This window comes from Hyperolius riggenbachi, chromosome 10 (assembly GCF_040937935.1).
Source record: "Hyperolius riggenbachi isolate aHypRig1 chromosome 10, aHypRig1.pri, whole genome shotgun sequence".
Lineage (NCBI taxonomy): Eukaryota > Metazoa > Chordata > Amphibia > Anura > Hyperoliidae > Hyperolius > Hyperolius riggenbachi.
In genome coordinates, this window is record NC_090655.1 from 253,581,810 (window position 1) to 253,593,636 (window position 11,827).

Genomic DNA, 11,827 nt, shown 5'->3' on the forward strand with positions numbered 1-11,827 from the left:
CTGCTGTGACATCACTTTCCATCTCTTCCCATCTTCTATGGTTTAATTTCTTCCTTTCTATGCGTTCCACCTGGGAGAGGGGAGATCGCCATCTTGTGGTAAATAGGCTAACTGCAGCCTCTGTTTATGGAATCTCCTGCACTCAGAATATAAAGGTACACTTACACTTAAAGTGAACCTAAAGTGAAACAAATTGCTCATTTACTTCCTTGGGACTTCTTTCGACCCCTGAAGTCCTCTTGCTCCCTCGCTGTCATCCCACGCTCAGCTGTTCCTCTGCTGTACCCGCCCATAATCACTTATAGTGCCATTGAGACTTGAAGTATACAGTATTTTTATATCTATGGCCCTAACGATATTTGCCCAGTAGGGGTCACTATAAGCTATGGAGCTTCTTCCAGCCCCCTTAAAGTGGACCCAAACCAAACATTTTTTTTAATTAAAAATATTTAGTTGCAACACTCTGACACATACAAAGATAAATAAACAGTCCTTCAAACCTATGATCGTTTCAGTGCATGTTTTTCACCCTTCTCTTTTCATAACTAGGGTTATACTGGGGGCAGCCATTAGCAATTCCTCCATTGCCGGACACCATCTACTCCACCAGTTTGCCGGATTTTTTACCGGCAATTTGAAAGGAAGGGAGGGGTTCCTCCAATAAATGTAAAATATTTTATATTTGTCATCATGCAGCTGAAAAAAGGCTGCTATTTATTATTATAATTTAGAACATAGATTTTATTTCTGAAATCTTGTATTTTTAATTTGGGTCCACTTTAATTCTTTCTGGTCCTTCCTCATCATCCCGCACTCCGCTGTTCCTCAAGTGTCATCATGCTGCCATGACTGGGAGCACTCTGCGCATGCACAGTAAGTAAAAATTGCTACCGCACATGCACAGAACACTCCAGTGTAATAGAGTACGCACATAGCTGGGCAAATGCAATATATTATATACTTCAAGTGATCAGCCATTGCGCATGCGTGTTACTAACCACGCATTTACTCTACCGCACTCCTGCGCATGCATGATAGCTATTTTTGCTTACGCTCCTGGCCACAGGAGCGTGATAGAGGATGCATGCAGCACAGGGCTACACATCGAGCATTGGAGGGGGACTCCAGAGGAATCACAGAGTGCTGGGAGACGGTGAGGGATCAGGAAGACTTCAGGGGGCTGGAAGAAGCTCAAATTAGGGCAATGGGCATTTTTTTTTTCACTTTAGGTTTCCTGTAAGGCTTATAGTGACCCCTGCTGGGCAAATATCCAGGGCTGTGGAGTCAGAGTTGAAGTCGGTGGTTTCATAAACGGAGGAGTCGGAGGATTTTTGTACCCACTGCATAGCCATGCAAGGGCTGTAGAGTAGGAGTTGAGGAGTCTGAGTAGGAGCCACTTTGGGTACCTGGAGTCGGAGTTGGAGGTTTCATAAACTGAAGAGTCGGATGGTTTTTGTACCGACTCCACAGCCCTGTAAATATCATTAATTCCATAAATATAAAGGAATAGTAAAGAGAAAATAAAATACTATATACTTCAAGTCTCAGTGACACAATAATTCTTAACAGACATAGGTCTACATCTATGCAGCACACAAACGCAAAGCCACTTTCCTCATCCAGCAGCATCTTCAACCACGTCAACCTCTGCTGTCCTTGCCCCCTCACAACTTCCCTGCCCTCTGCCGCCTCTCACCTTGAGCAGTTCCTGCTCATCTGCCCACAGTCAGCTTTCTGTGCAGGAAGTTTTGGAGCAGAAGAAGCCAATGTCTTAGAGTCACCCTCTTGCCCAGCATCTGACAGCTTGTCGGAACTGCTAGCCCGCCAGCTTTTACCATGCAAGCTGGTGGAGTCTGAGGCCTTCAAGATTTTTTTTTGCGATTGGGACACCTCAGTGGGAGGTACTGGGCAGAAACCGGTAAAGCAGAGGTCAGGAACCTTTTTGGCTGAGACGCCACATATTTTCAAATGTAATTCCGTGAGAGCCATCAAATTTGTTTCAAACTGGAACAGTAAGGCTCATGTCACTGTTGCCATAGTGATGTGTATACAGTTGATCCGCCAGGCAGCGGCAGTGTGAGGGCTGGTGAACACCAAGAGCACCTCTGAGCGCTTTTAAAAACGTCATTGCTGTGAAAAGCGCTTGGCTAATGTATTTGAATGGGATGGAGCACACCAGAGCGATGAGCTTTTTTCCCAAATGCAAACGCAGGTCCTGCAGCATTTTTGCTGATTTCTGAGGTGATTCAGCCTCAATGTTAAGTATAGGAAAGTGGAAAATCGGGACATTTTCTTTGTTGAGCATTTGTTTTTGAAAGGCCTCCTGAATCAAATCAGCATTGTAGCCTCTTGCCAGCAACCTAGAGCCCAGCTCCTCAGACTGGCGTTGGTATTCTGTGTTGCTTGTGTTATTTCTGAGGAACTGGCTATAAGGCAAAGTCCAGGTCACATGCCTGGTATGTTGTGTTGTGGAATAATGCATTTGATGCAGTTAGTTTGCAATAACCGTTAGGAATCAGTCTGTTACCTTCTACCTCCAGTTCCAGATCCAGGAATGTGATCTTTTTTTGGTCAAGTGTGGCTGTGAATGCCATGTTTATAGAGTTCGTGTTGATATGGGATACAAAATTAAAAGAGGATTCACGAGTCAGGACCAAGACATTTGTCTTGTTTTTCTTATTTGTTTTGGTTTTATTTCTCCCCTCCTTATGCTCCGCCTAAAGGGTGGGTTGGTGTGTCAAGTTCAGATCCACCTGGGGGTTTACTGGAACCGGATTTCTCTTACTTCCTTCCTCGTCACTTGTATCAGAGGTCCAATGACCTTTGCCCTTGCTTGGACTTTTAAGTCTTCCTCCTCTTTGCCAAGAAAAGTATCTTTTGGGGAAGTGGTCTTCCTTGTCTCTTTGGAATTTGCTTAGCTTGTGCTCTTTTATTGTGTCCGGCACTACCGTTAATGTGCGGTCAATCTTTTTCATTGTTTTCACATACAGAGTTTGATCCACCAAATTCTGAAACTGATTCTTGACTGTCTCTATCTCCTTCAATGTCTTGACATGTTCTTCTTTAGTTTGTTCCAATATTATGTTCTGTAAATTCATGACATATGCAGCTTTCCACGTTTTGACAAATTCTTCATCATCTTGGTATTCAGAACGTTCTTCGTATCTCTAAGGGCTCTTTCACACCAGAACCCTTTTCTGCAGTGTAACACAAAGGCAGTTCATTGCGTTAACCAAGGTAAAATGAAAGTCCATAGACTTTCATTTTACCTTTCACACCCAATGCTGCGTTTCGGTACGTTGCAGTTCCGACGCACCCGGGAGCGTCGACCCGCCGGGAGCCAGCGTTTTCCGTTGGGTACAATTAATAGCTACCGCTGCTGATTGCGTCGCGCCGCAGATACCCGACGAGTCACGCCACAGGCTAGCAACGCGTGCAGGAGAATGGCTCCTGCACGCGTTGTCTGGTGTGAAAGGAGCCTTAAAGCCATGTGCTGTGATTTGATCATCTTTGTATTGTTGTAACGTTGTGGCTGTCCAAAACAAAAACCTCCTTTTAAAGGATACCCGAAGTGACACGTGACATGATGAGATAGATATGTGTATGTACAGTGCCTAGCACACAAATAACTATGCTGTGTTCCTTTTTTTCTTTCTCTGTCTGTAAGAATTAAATATCAGGTATGTAAGTGGCTGACTCAGTCCTGACTCAGACAGGAAGTGACTACAGTGTGACCCTCACTGATAAGAAATTCCCCTATTTATCTCTTTCTTCCTCTCAGAAGCCATTTTCTGCTAGGAAAGTGTTTTATAGTTGGAATTTCTTACCAGTGAGGGTCACACTGTAGTCACTTCCTGTCCAAGTCAGGACTGAGTCAGCCACTTACATGCATGATATTTAACTCTTTCAGACAGAGAAATAAAAAAAGGATCACAACATAGTTATTTGTGTGCTAGGCACTGTACATACACATGTCTGTCTACCTCATCATGTCATGTGTCACTTCGAGTATCCTTTAACTCAACCTTTCTAAGTTGATTTCTGCTACCCTGGCACCCACCGACTTATTTGTTCAGACACACTAGGTGCATTATCCTCCTCAGATTCAGTGTGCACCTCGTAATACTGTCCGGATGCCCTATACATCACTGTGTGCTCTAACCTTTTAGGCAGTGAATAGTTCAAAGTACAAGAAGATAGTAGGTTGGCACTACTATGACATTGATCACGATAAGGATGGGGGTTGGTCTTGTCAAATGTACTCCTTCCTTGAATTCAGCTTAGCATGCTCTGGCATACTAATATAGCATTGGAACATTTGAAAGGAACAAGGAATGCTGGCACTGCTGTGGTCGCTGGGTTATTGAATGCGGTATATATAAGTTTGCAAAGCAAGCATACATGCTAGGTGAATAAACATACCTATAGAGATAGGGGTGACATAGTTACTGGTGGCGGCCCTTAGTATTAGGCCTCTGTTGTCATCCAGCACTAAACCGATTTTATTGTGTTGTTCTCTTCCTCCTCCTCCTCTGGAGCCTCATTATATATTCCAGATGTTCATTTGAAACATGTAAGGCTTGGTGATATAATTTGAGGAGTCATCGTGTATGCCCAGGCTATAGGTCTCACTCTTCACCTAGCTATCCCTACCTGGCACACACTGACACCTACACTGTCCCTGCCTGGCACACCACTAGCTGGCCCTAATTAGGACTTAGGCGAGTGGGCATGCAAGCTGACACAAGGCAGATATATCATCAGGAGCCAATTATGAGGCTAGTACACAGTTCCGCAGTATCACATACACAGTTCAGGTAAAGTAATCCAGGTATGATAATCTTCATGCAAAACTATTCAACGGACATAGTAATTGATTCAGAGTTATGAAACAGTTCCAGCAGACTTGCATGCAGGATAGTAACAGGAGGTACTTGATGTAATTGAAACAGTTCCCTTGAGTCAGCATGCAATATTATGTGAACAGATAACAGCAGTCCAAGGTGGTATATGGCAGGTTATGCAAGATTATAAGCACACTGTTTAACAGACTGATAAGGAGAGTAGACTATACTTATCATCCAGGGCAATGGCTTACAGAGAATGTCCAGCAACAGTCCAAGGTCGGTCCAGGCGGCAATCAAGGGAAGTCCAGTAACTAGCAGAGGTCATTCCAAGCAGCGAGCAAAGGGTTATCCAGAATCCAGCAGGGGTCAGTCCAGGCGGCAAGCAAAGGGTTATCCAGGAAACAAGCAGAGGTTAGGTACAACAGAGTAGTCAGATACAAGCCGAGGTCAAAGTCCAGAATATCAAACAAGATCAGAGTGCGCACCCAGCAACTAGCCAAGCTATGCTTATCACGGGCGATGACTGGGAGCACTCTGCACATTTAAATAGCAATCATTCACCAATCAGTGGCTGGCCTCCTTCCGCACAACCAATCACACAGCTAGATTCTGTCAAGCAGCGGGTCAGCTGACTATTGTTTACTTTTGTGGAGGGTGTATTGTGAACACGTCCTCCACCTATCAGCGTTTGTGGATTGTGAGTCACCGGCAGGGCCGGCGTCGGGGAACAAGCGCTGAGACCCGAAATGCCGCCTGGGTCTCGGTGGCACTTTCAACATCAACAGATATATTCTTTATAATGGTGCTATTTATTAATGCATTTCTATATGTGATTATTTAATATTGAATGGCTTTCCACAGCGACCACAGCATTGCCGACAATCCTTGTTCCGTTCAAATGTTCTAACGTTAAAGGAAACCTGAGACAAAATAAAATAAAAGTTTTATACATACCTGGGGCTTCCTCCAGTCCCCTCCGCACCAATCGCTCCACACCGTCTTCCTCCGCCTCCTCGCTTGCTTGGTAGAAGCCATGTTAGCTTAAAAAGTCAATGCGTACTATGCATGTACGGCCCATGTGCGCGCCCCGCTGCACCCCGTGGCCAGAAGTGTTCTGCACCTGTCCAGTACTACTGCGTAGGTGCAGAACGCTCCCAACTTTCAGACAGAGAAATAAAAAAAGGATCACAACATAGTTATTTGTGTGCTAGGCACTGTACATACACATGTCTGTCTACCTCATCATGTCATGTGTCACTTCGAGTATCCTTTAACTCAACCTTTCTAAGTTGATTTCTGCTACCCTGGCACCCACCGACTTATTTGTTCAGACACACTAGGTGCGTTATCCTCCTCAGATTCAGTGTGCACCTCGTAATACTGTCCAGATGCCCTATACATCACTGTGTGCTCTAACCTTTTAGGCAGTGAATAGTTCAAAGTACAAGAAGATAGTAGGTTGGCACTACTATGACATTGATCACGATAAGGATGGGGCGGTAGCCTTGTCAAATGTACTCCTTCCTTGAATTCAGCTTAGCATGCTCTGGCATACTAATATAGCATTGGAACATTTGAAAGGAACAAGGAATGCTGGCACTGCTGTGGTCGCTGGGTTATTGAATGCGGTATATATACGTTTGCAAAGCAAGCATACATGCTAGGTGAATAAACATACCTATAGAGATAGGAGTGACATAGTTACTGGTGGCGGCCCTTAGTATTAGGCCTCTGTTGTCATCCACCACTAAACCGATTTTATTGTGTTGTTCTCTTCCTCCTCCTCCTCTGGAGCCTCATTATATATTCCAGATGTTCATTTGAAACATGTAAGGCTTGGTGATATAATTTGAGGAGTCATCGTGTATGCCCAGGCTATAGGTCTCACTCTTCACCTCCTAGCTATCCCTACCTGGCACACACTGACACCTACACTGTCCCTGCCTGGCACACCACTAGCTGGCCCTAATTAGGACTTAGGCGAGTGGGCATGCAAGCTGACACAAGACAGATATATCACCAGGAGCCAATTATGAGGCTAGTACACAGTTCCGCAGTATCACATACACAGTTCAGGTAAAGTAATCCAGGTATGATAATCTTCATGCAAAACTATTCAACAGACATAGTAATTGATTCAGAGTTATGAAACAGTTCCAGCAGACTTGCATGCAGGATAGTAACAGGAGGTACTTGATGTAACTGAAACAGTTCCCTTGAGTCAGCATACAATATTATGTGAACAGATAACAGCAATCCAAGATGGTATATGGCAGGTTATGCAAGATTATAAGCACACTGTTTAACAGACTGATAAGGAGAGTAGACTATACTTATCATCCAGGGCAATGGCTTACAGAGAATGTCCAGCAACAGTCCAAGGTCGGTCCGGGCGGCAATCAAGGGAAGTCCAGTAACTAGCAGAGGTCAGTGCAGGCAGCGAGCAAAGGGTGATTCAGAATCAAGCAGGTGTTGGTCCAGGCGGCAAGCAAAGGGTTATCCATGAAACAAGCAGAGGTTAGGTACAACAGAGTAGTCAGGTACAAGCCAAGGTCAAGGTCCAGAATATCAAACAAGATCAGAATGCGCACCCAGAAACCTGCCAAGCTATGCTTATCACGGGCGATGACTGGGAGCACTCTGCACAGTTAAATAGCAATCATTCACCAATCAGTGGCTGGCCACCTTCTGCACAACCAATCAAACAGCTAGATTCTGTCAAGCAGCGGGTCAGCTGACTATTGTTTACTTTTGTGGAGGGCGTATTGTGAACGCGTCCTCCGCCTATCAACGTTTGTGGATTGTGAGTCACCGGCAGAGCTGGCGCCGGCGGTGGGGAACAAACGCTAAGACCCGAAGTGCCGCCCGGATCTCGGTGGCACTTTCAACATCAACAGGTATATTCTTTATAACAGTGCTATTTATTAATGCATTTCTATATGTGATTATTTAATATAGAATGGCTTTCCACAGTGACCACAGCATTGCCGACAATCCTTGTTCCTTTCAAATGTTCTAAAGTTAAAGGAAACCTGAGACAAAATACAATAAAAGTTTTATAGATACCTGGGGCTTCCTCCAGTCCCCTCTGCACCGATCGCTCTACGCCGTCTTCCTCCGCCTCCTCGCTTGCTTGGTAGAAGCCATGTTAGCTTAAAAAGTCAAAGCGTACTACGAATGCACGGCCCATGCGTGCGCCTCACTGCACTGTAGATTAAACCCACACATTTAATTTGCCTGTTTGTCCTGGTTATTAAAACATTTAAATTATGATCCTAGTACAATGTATGGCGACAATATATTATTTGAAAATAAAGGTTCTTTTTTTTCAATTTTGTGTCTTTGATTTTACCTGCAATTTATGTGGCTCTTTTGTATCCTCCCACCCCTAGTTAGCCAGATATCCTCCTGTGTATCCCCCCTCCCCCATAGTTGGCCAGATGTGCCTCTGTACCCCCCCCCCCCCCCCCCCTAGCCCCAGTTAGCCAGGTGTGCCTCTGTAACCCCCCCCCCCTCCACCAGATGTTGTTGTTTATCCCCTCCCCCCATAGTTGTCCAGGTGTGGTTTTTCAATCCCCCCTCCCCCATAGATAGCCAGGTGTGTACCCTGTGATCACCCCCCTCCATGGATAGCCAGGTGTGGGCCCCCTTTATCCCTCCCCCTCTCCCCATGGATAGCCAGCTGTGCGCCCTGTAATCACCCCCCATGGATAGCGGACAGCCAGGTGTGGTCCGCCCCCTTCATTCCTCCCCCTCCCCCCATGGATAGCCAGCTGTGTGCCCTGTAATCACGCCCCCCAGCCCCCATGGATAGCGGATAGCCAGATGTGGGCCCCTTTATCCCTTCCCCCATGGATAGCCAACTGTGTGCAAAGTAGTTCCCCCACACCCCCATATGGATAGCCAGGTGTAGGCCTGTCTATCCCATCACATGACAGGTGCCGCCCCCCCCCCCCCCCCGGCAGAGATGTGCAATCCATTCGGCATAGTGAGGCTGACAGTGGTGCTGAATGGAGGGGATCGGGATCACCGCAGGTACAAGTTCAGGTGAGTGATTGCTACATTGTAATCATCCATGGTGCCCGATCGCAGCATGGAGGAAGGAGGAGGTATTACAGGGGATCAGGCGGGGGGTGAAGGGATCGGAGCCCCAGGAAGGGATGCCTATGTAGTGTAGTTGGGGGAGGGGGGTTAATGAGCCCAGGCACATTCTAGCACACGTGCTGTGCTCATTAAATCAAAGTAACTTACATTCACGTTGTGTGGCTTTCAGGAGCCACTTGCAACGATGTAAATATACTGTAGTTAGGATGTAAAGTTCTTAAAAATGGCACATAACAGGGTTGCCCCTTTTCCCGCTAATCTTTATTTAACCTCGGAACCCTTCATCAGACATGTCAACCTATATTCTACTATCTCTGGAACTGAAGTTGGGGAACAGCAGGTCAAAATTGCGGCTTTTGCTGACGATCTCCTGTTGTTCCTCTCTAATCCCAGGACTTCTATGGCAGCAGCAATAGCAGCCTTTCAGAAATATGAATCACTTTCTAATTTTTAGATAAATCTATCAAAATCTAAAATCTTAAATATTAATGTGTCAACTACTTTGGCAAGTGACCTATAAGTGACGCTGCCCTTTAGATGGAATGCTGCTGGGTGATCACCTAAGTGGGGGTCAGGCTCCCTACAGACACATGACGTTTGTTTAAACTTAGCCTCCAAGCTATGCAGACTGTTTTGCTTGATGAGCTGCAGCGGTAGGATGGGTTGACTCTCTCCTGGTTCTAGCATATAGCTGTAGTAAAAAATTAATGTCCTTCCTAGAATTCTCAACCTTTTTCAGGCGTTCCCTATACAGTTACCCAGGCAGTATATTAATATGTTATAATGGAAGGTAAATGAATTAGGCACAAAGCATCTCTGAGAATCAACAAAAAGAGCCTGGTTTTGCTGAAACAGATGGGGGGGGGGGGGGGGTGTTGTACAGCGGTTTCTAACTTTAATAGGTACCACATGGACTGCTTACTTACAAGAGTGATTGGCTGGTCATGCCATGGTCCTGTTTGTAAGAAAGTCCTTCAGCCATCGGCAGAGGGTGGGATGCACAATGAGTTGTCAACTTGTTGAGCTCCTGATGAGTCACAACAGTGACGAAACTGGTTGGGCGGGACCCAGAAAGTGGCGCGGAGTGTGAACCAGAAGGGCGGACACAGAAGCAGACGGGTGGCTGTGAGCGCAGTGGCTACTCACTGCAGCTCGGTACATCAAGAGAGGCCACCAAAGTCCACCGATATGGAGGAGAGCCCGTTAAAAAAACACGTGCTGGAATTTTAATTACGGAAATTGTAAGTGCAAAAATTTTTTACGTTTTTATTTGAAAAACAGTATTATGCTATGAGAGGTTTTTATTTGGAGGTAAACATACAAGCAGCAGAACCCATATAACCACAAGGGGAGACGGATAGCTGTGAGGACTAATACAGATCGCAGAGGTCGGGGGTGACCCGGGAATAACCTCAAGGCGTAACTAAGACCAGTTGGTGGTCTTAGCAAAGGGCGAGTCCCATTCCTATTTTTGGTGTGGTGGCGGTGAACAACAAATACAAGCCTTCAATAGAGGATATTATATCTGCATATAGGACTTGATCATTTGCTATTAGGACTGTGTTGCACTATATACCTACTGATACTTGTCATAAAAGATGTTGGGGCTGATAGTGTTAAGGTCAAGGAGCTGAAGTTGAGGAGGAGAATCCTGGCGTAGGTGTCTGGTTTATCTAGATGGGATAGGATGTGCTCCAGGTTGATGTTAATGGCATCTAGAATTAACCCTTCATTAATTTGAAGCAGGCAGTGTAGTAATAGGGGGAGACTTAAACATTGTTCTCAATCCAATCTTGGATACCTCTCATGGGTCGTCAGCTAAGCGGAGAAGATTACTGGAAAACCTCTCCCCCCTCTAGATCTCATCTACAGGACTAGACTGCGTAATAGAGCAATGAAAATTGTGGGCGACCCCTCTCACCCTAGTCACAGTCTCTTCAGTCGACTCAAACTGGGCCGGAGGTTCCGGTCCATCCATGCTAAGACTACTAGGCGTACGAACACTTTTTTCCCCACGGCCGTCAGACTCTTGAACTCTCCACTCCACCAATCCCCCCCTGTAGCCACCTGTGGACTAATATCTGACATCGGCTGCGTCCGCTCTGTTTACTGCCGTGCTTTTGTTTGTACTAGAACTTATCTTCTGTCTCACAGGTGCTGCACCTGCTAGACCTGCAATGCTCTACTTCAATTGTTGTACTACTCCAGTTCTGTTGTATGTACTACTGTTTTTCTGTTGCACTGCTCTTGTTATTGTTGTATTATCTTCTGTTGTATTGCTCCTTCTGCGCCAATCAATGTGCCAAATCCAATTCCAGGCATGGCCCCAATCATGCTTGGCGAAATAAACGAATTCTGATTCTGAATCTGATGGGAAGTCAACTCTGTCCTCTCACAAACTGACCAGATTAAAGAAAGCATCTAGTGTGTGTGTGTGTGGGGGGGGGAAGGAGCTACAAACCCCTCAGGGAAAGACTACACATAGGGAGGGGAATGTGGGAGGAGACTCAGAGCCAACATAGTGTAGTATGTTAATTGACCACAAGAGGGAGATAGATGAGAACAATTATGATCACAATAGCGTGCTGCAGCAGTGGCCACACAGCAGGCAGGTGGGGAGAACAAACCCGACCCCACTTGGGTTAAACAGTCACTCTCTGCGGGAAAGGACAAAACCCAGGAAACCTTCACTCCGGTTGGTAATAAACTGACACAAGTTTCACAGGTGCCAAAACAAAATATTTAACCTTTTCTGGATCGACGCAGTTGAAATCTACGTCCTGCATGTGGCAGTGCAGATCTGACCAGACGTAGACTTCAACGCACTCCCGCGGTCGCGCCGCTCTGTCCCCGCCGCATATCGCTCGCCCTGCCAT